Source organism: Tachypleus tridentatus, chromosome 10, assembly GCF_004210375.1.
Source record: "Tachypleus tridentatus isolate NWPU-2018 chromosome 10, ASM421037v1, whole genome shotgun sequence".
In the NCBI taxonomy this organism is placed as follows: Eukaryota; Metazoa; Arthropoda; class Merostomata; order Xiphosura; family Limulidae; genus Tachypleus; species Tachypleus tridentatus.
In genome coordinates, this window is record NC_134834.1 from 7,968,078 (window position 1) to 7,974,133 (window position 6,056).

Genomic DNA, 6,056 nt, shown 5'->3' on the forward strand with positions numbered 1-6,056 from the left:
TTTTTCTTTCAGGACAGGTCCGGGCCTTTCTTTCCTCTGCTGCCTTTGCCTCCACCCAAAAGAACATTTAGTGAGACACTCTCCACCCAAAAAGTCAAGAATAATAACGATAATTAATCTATTAAAATAATAATAAAAAAAAAAACCACCACTTAATCTTAATAACAATCCACGAAAGGGGACGAAGAGGAACTACAAAGTTCCTGAACACCCCAGTTGGAGAGAGAACTCTTCTGATTTCTCTCTCTTTAAACTGAACCCCTGCCACGGTAGTTTAGTTTAGTTTAAGTAGGAAGGACACACCTTATAAATAAGGGTGAGTCGACACTGTAAGACTCCTAAAATGAAGTTCTTTAATAAACTTCCTACTTATGATATTCAGGTTTAGAAGAACTGTGATGGTTACTGTTTGTATCATGCTTAAGACCCTTATAACTTTCCTAGTACCGAATACAGATAAACACGCATCACAACAAATATCGTCGAAGTGGAATCTAATGGATCATGTTATGGAAGTTTAGGCTCTAAGGCAAGGACGTAGCCAGAAATGGACATTTGGGGGGTTTAGTTTGAGTGCTTGATGCAGGCGCGAACCCATGCTAGGGGGTCTGGGGCATGCCACCTCCGGGAAATGTTTTAATAAAAACGTAAAAGAAAAGCCTGAATTATGCATTCTGAGATCACATTTTTGGCAAATTTCAGAATGGCACACTGAGGTGTTTGTCTTATTTGTTTAATCATAAATAAATATATAGGCCTATATATATAATATACAACTTAAAGTAATCAGGCCCAGCAAAGTAGGCCTCATTATACATTCACCGTGATATTAAAGTTGAACCAAACTGTGTTGTAGATGTCCTGGCACGAACGAACAGACGTTTGAGCCTTTCATAAATATTCGATTGTATTTCTCTGGTTCTGACAAAACTTGCTTTATTAAAATACTGTTCAATTAGAAACTTGTATTTAACCATTTGTTGTGTGTGAAATTATCTGCCATGCAATCACGGGTCTTTATGAAACTTCACAGGTGGCAACTGAACTTGTCTGAAAGGTTTGGATTCTCTTTAATTAGAAACAGGTCTCTTCTACTCGTGTTGTTCACTTAAAAAAACAAACTTATTTGTGTTTAGATCTGCGAGAAAAATTAATAAATCTGACATTTTTCCAAAATTCATTCGATAAACAAAACATACCAAGAAGAGATGTGGTTATACTAGGAAAACAAAATTGTTTAATACCTTATTGGTTGAGCAACTACCAGAAAACTATAGAACTAAATGAAAACTATCGACATATGAAGAAACTAGCGGAACCGAATTTCTCAGCCTTTATTTTACATTCTACCAGTAGCTTTTGTTCATCCAATTTAATACCCGTGTTACCTGTCGTTCAGTTGTTCGCTGTCTCGTGCGAGCACGCGCAGCTCAACGAGATCTGGAACTTACGTCACTGAACAAAAAAATTTGTATGCACGTGATGAGAATGTTCTCGACAGAACAACATTAGCAGGTATGACCATCAATTGTAAATGAGTTTATACGTCCAATGTTTCTAACTGCTCTGCCTGATGGTATTACAAATTCTTGTTTAATTATGTCTAATTTCAATTCAAAATTCTTTAAAATCAGTGACAGACAACTGAGCTATTCTGTTTACTTTCGAGATTAAGGATTAGAATAAGACATGGTAAGAGTTGTCTTCACTGTAAACGTTGTTGTTATATTTACTGTCTGTATTAACTGTCTATTCATATTTATACTTCTCTCTATGTTTGTCAGAGAATAGCCCAAGAGTAGGCGGTGGGTGGTAGAGAATAACTGCCTTCCCTCTAAGTTTTGCTGCTTAATTAGGGACAGATAATGCGGGTAACCTTTGTGTAGTTTTGAGTGTTAGTTTATTAAAACAAAACAAAAAAAGACATGAAGTAGCTCTCTCTCTCTCTAGTTTACAACGCTAAAATCAGGGGTTCGATTCCCCTCGGTGGGCTGAGCAGATAGCCCGATGTGGCTTTGCTATAAGAAAAACACAAACGCATTCTCTCTAGTAAGTAAATTATCAACTGTGCAGGTGATAGTCATGAGTTGTAAAATCGCGCCATCTGTGATTATTGTTGTACACTTGCTTTCATTATAAGGGACATTGTTAGAAATAAACCTACAAGCCTCGTTGCGTTATGCTTTTTCTCTTGGTCATTTTTGTTTGGAAAGGCTTGTTGTTATTATCGTGAGACGAATACGAAACGCTGGTGTTTTGTTGTGAACCAGTTAGCTTCGTCTGTTATTATACCGAAGTTTTAAACGCACGTGCATAGACAGAGGTAGTGCGGCCATATTTCCTGAATTTTACCCATACAAATATAAAATGTTTGAATGATTGAAAGCAGTATCGTATGTCTTTTAAATGCATAATGTCCAAATAAACATCACAAAAACATAAAAGTGAGGAGACGTAACCCTTAATATGTGTCGGCACTCATTTGTTTACGTCCAGTAATAGATTCCACGCCCATTATTTCTTGCTTACGATTCTGAAATATACCCATGTTGTTCGCTGTAAAATATTAGTTTTTATTCATCTGTAACTAAGTCGGAATTAGACAACGTTATTACTACGTTTTAAAAATCCAAGTTAACCCTAATTATTGAAGCAAGCCCTTAAGTAAAACCCTGAATACCGAAAGTAACCATTAATCGCAATTCTAAATGATGAAGCTACTCCGAATACGAGACTAGGACTACGGTTCTTATTTGATTTTAAACACATCTAGATTGATGTTAACACGGTTTAAATACATTAAACCATCAGTATTTTACTGCATTTTTTATGTGGTCATTTCCTTCAATCATCGACAGTACAAGAATCGTTTCCATTTCTGTTCTGAATACTAGGACATTTGAACTTAGTAGCGGCTGGTCACTAAGCAATCTCTCCTGATCTGAACTCTCACATGACAGAAGAGTTTCACTGAAACTTGATATTATGCACAGCCCCTACTATGAATATCAGGGCTCATGGTTCGTGTCCCGTTGCCACAAAATCGCGGTTCGTAATTTAGCGTGAAAACTAGGCCAGTTCGTCTCCTAATGAATCTGTTCTACTGACCCGTTAATGAACTTTGCTAATCTAATATAACATCAAAAGACAGTTTGCTCTGAAATTCTGATTATTTGTCTGAAAATCTTCAAACTGTCCGTACTCCAGAACAAAATGTGTGCGATTATTTCGCTCGGACTTCAGAAGAGCATTCTTCTCCTAAGTAAAGGTCAAAGTTTACGCTTGAAAGCTGACAAAGCTGTTTAAAGCATATTTTTAATTCCTGGAATAATTCCAAACAGAAGAGTCGGTCAGTGAGTGCTATATTCCACCCACCCACTCCAAAACTGTGAAATTTCTTTACTTTTCATCAGAATACAACCTTAATGGATAATAATGGACAGAGCCTGCCATGGCCAAGCGTGTTAAGGCGTGCGACTCGTAACCTGAGGGTCGTGGGTTCGCATCCCCGTCGCGCCAAACATGCTCGCCCTTATAATGTAATTCGTTGGTAAAAGTGTAGCCCAAGAGTTGGGTGGTGATGACTAGCTGCCTTCCCTCTAGTCTTACACTGCTAAATTAGGGACGGCTAGCGCAGATAGCCCTCGACTAGCTTTGTGCGAAATTCAAAACAAACAAGAATGAACAGTTGTACGTACAACAATCGTTTTTCACGGTAATTCATACTGAATGCACCGTAAATTTAAACCTTGTACACGAAGGAACACTTGGATCATACCCTAGTGATGTAATAACAAATTTGTCAATAATATTTTATATACCAGCCAAGTGGCGTTTCTAGGACCTCATGTTTCTCAATTTCTTTTCTTAATAATTTACACTGACTTTAACATATAAACGGTTTTCTCAATATAAAAATAGTAGAAGATTGTTTCCCTAGATGGCGACACTAACAGACTAACGCGGTTAATTGACGCGTCAGTTGAAAGGTAAAAATTACTTTGTAGTAACAAAAAACTACACTGGCTATTAATTTTCAAAATGCTTTCAGACATAGAGACCATGCAATTTACCCTGAATATCTTACAATTTTTGTAATAACACAAACTTTGTTGCTCGATCAGAACTGAATCTCACTGTTTGGCCAAACAACTGACGGTTGATACTTGTCACAAGTGTTTCAGTCGCTAGTCTATCAACCGGAAGCAATGTGGCAAATTAACATCCATAAGCACGTGCGATACCACTGGAGTTTCCTTTACTTGTGAGGAGGATGTTTGGCATTAATGATAAAATAATAAACAAATATTTATATCGTGACCCTGTTAGCTAACCTTTCATATCAGTTAAAGTGTATTAAACATTAAAAATCGTGACGCTATTAGCTAACCTTTCATATCAGTTAAAGTGTATTAAACATTAAAAAACGAAAAAAAATGGCATTAATTGATTGAGCAGTAGTTAGTTTCATTAAATCATCTGGTAAACTGGCGGCAGTACCCGGCATGGCCAAGTGGTTAAGGCACTCGACTCGTAATCCGAGGGTCGCGGGTTTGAATCCCCATCACACCAAACACGCTCACCCTTTCAGCTGTGGGGGCGTTATAAAGTAACGGTCAATCCAACTATTCGTTGGTGAAAGAGTAGCCCAAGAGTTGGCGGTGGGTGGTAATGACTAGCGGCCTGCCCTATAGTCTTACACTGCTAAATTAGGGACGGCTAGCGCAGATAGCCGTCGAGTAGCTTTGCGCGAAATTCAAAAACAAACAATTAACGATAGTATAAAAACCTATCACGTGCACATTAGTACATAGCCCGGCATGGCCAAGCGCGTTAAGGCGTGCGACTCGTAATCTGAGGGTCGCGCCAAACATGCTCGCCCTCCCAGCCGTGGGGGCGTTATAATGTGACGGTCAATCCCACTATTCGTTGGTAAAAGTGTAGCCCAAGAGTTGGGTGGTGATGACTAGCTGCCTTCCCTCCAGTCTTACACTGCTAAATTAGGGACGGCTAGCGCAGATAACCCTCGAGTAGCTTTGTGCGAAATTCCACAACAACAAACTAGTACCTCATCAGCAACGTGCTCACACTCGTATTATGTATTCTATAAAAGCACAGTCCCCTGGCAGCCTAGCGTACTTTTACGGAAACTACAACGCTAAAGTTTGTGGTACTATTTCCTGCGGTGTTCATCGCACAAATAGCAAACAAAATAGAATATATGAGAATAAACCTGAAATTAGCCACACAAAGTTCAGGTTTAGATTCCGTAATACCATTCTTCTGATGATAAGTGAGTCATTGAACGTGAACCACGAGGCTTACGAAAAGAAAGCATGGTTTCTGAATGTCAATCTACAGCAGTTTGTTGTAGCGAAGTGTGAGTATAAATCTGGTCATACACACGCTCTGATTCAACTTAACATTCCACACAAAAATATAAACATTAATTCACTGTTTGCGAAAAAAAGCTAACCCTAAACGAGACAGTTTATAGTTGTAAGAACCAATTTTCAGAACTGTTGGTATAACGAACAATTAGACCAATTCCTTTTACACATTGTGAATTATATTTTACTTTTTTTTTACTGCAGTAAATATTGATCCACGTGTCGATGTTGGGTCATCTTCCGGAGCTATGTTCTAAAGTTGGTTTCAATAACAAAACCTTCATTACCAAACATTACGTTCTTTATCTGGTCTCATGATAACTAAATTGGTGTTTTCCACTTTAAAGGAAACTTACCGTCCATCTTCAGGCTCGTGATTTCTTTTCAGAACTATAATTGTAATTATTATAAAATCATGTTTATGTCAGCTTTCTTCACCACATTTGTGCTGGCTGTTTTGTTGGAGGGGGAGATTTCTCTTTATGTAAGTGTCATTCAAAGTTTGTTAAAGAACTTATCAGTAACCTGTTCTTACATAAATGTTTTCACTCGGATTCTGCACGAGAGAGATTTTACCATAAATCTAGTAGCGCGTTTTCAAGGTTTTATATTTTATCAGCAGCTGGAAACAAAAAGCTTCCTACCACCTAAAAAAAACCGACAGAA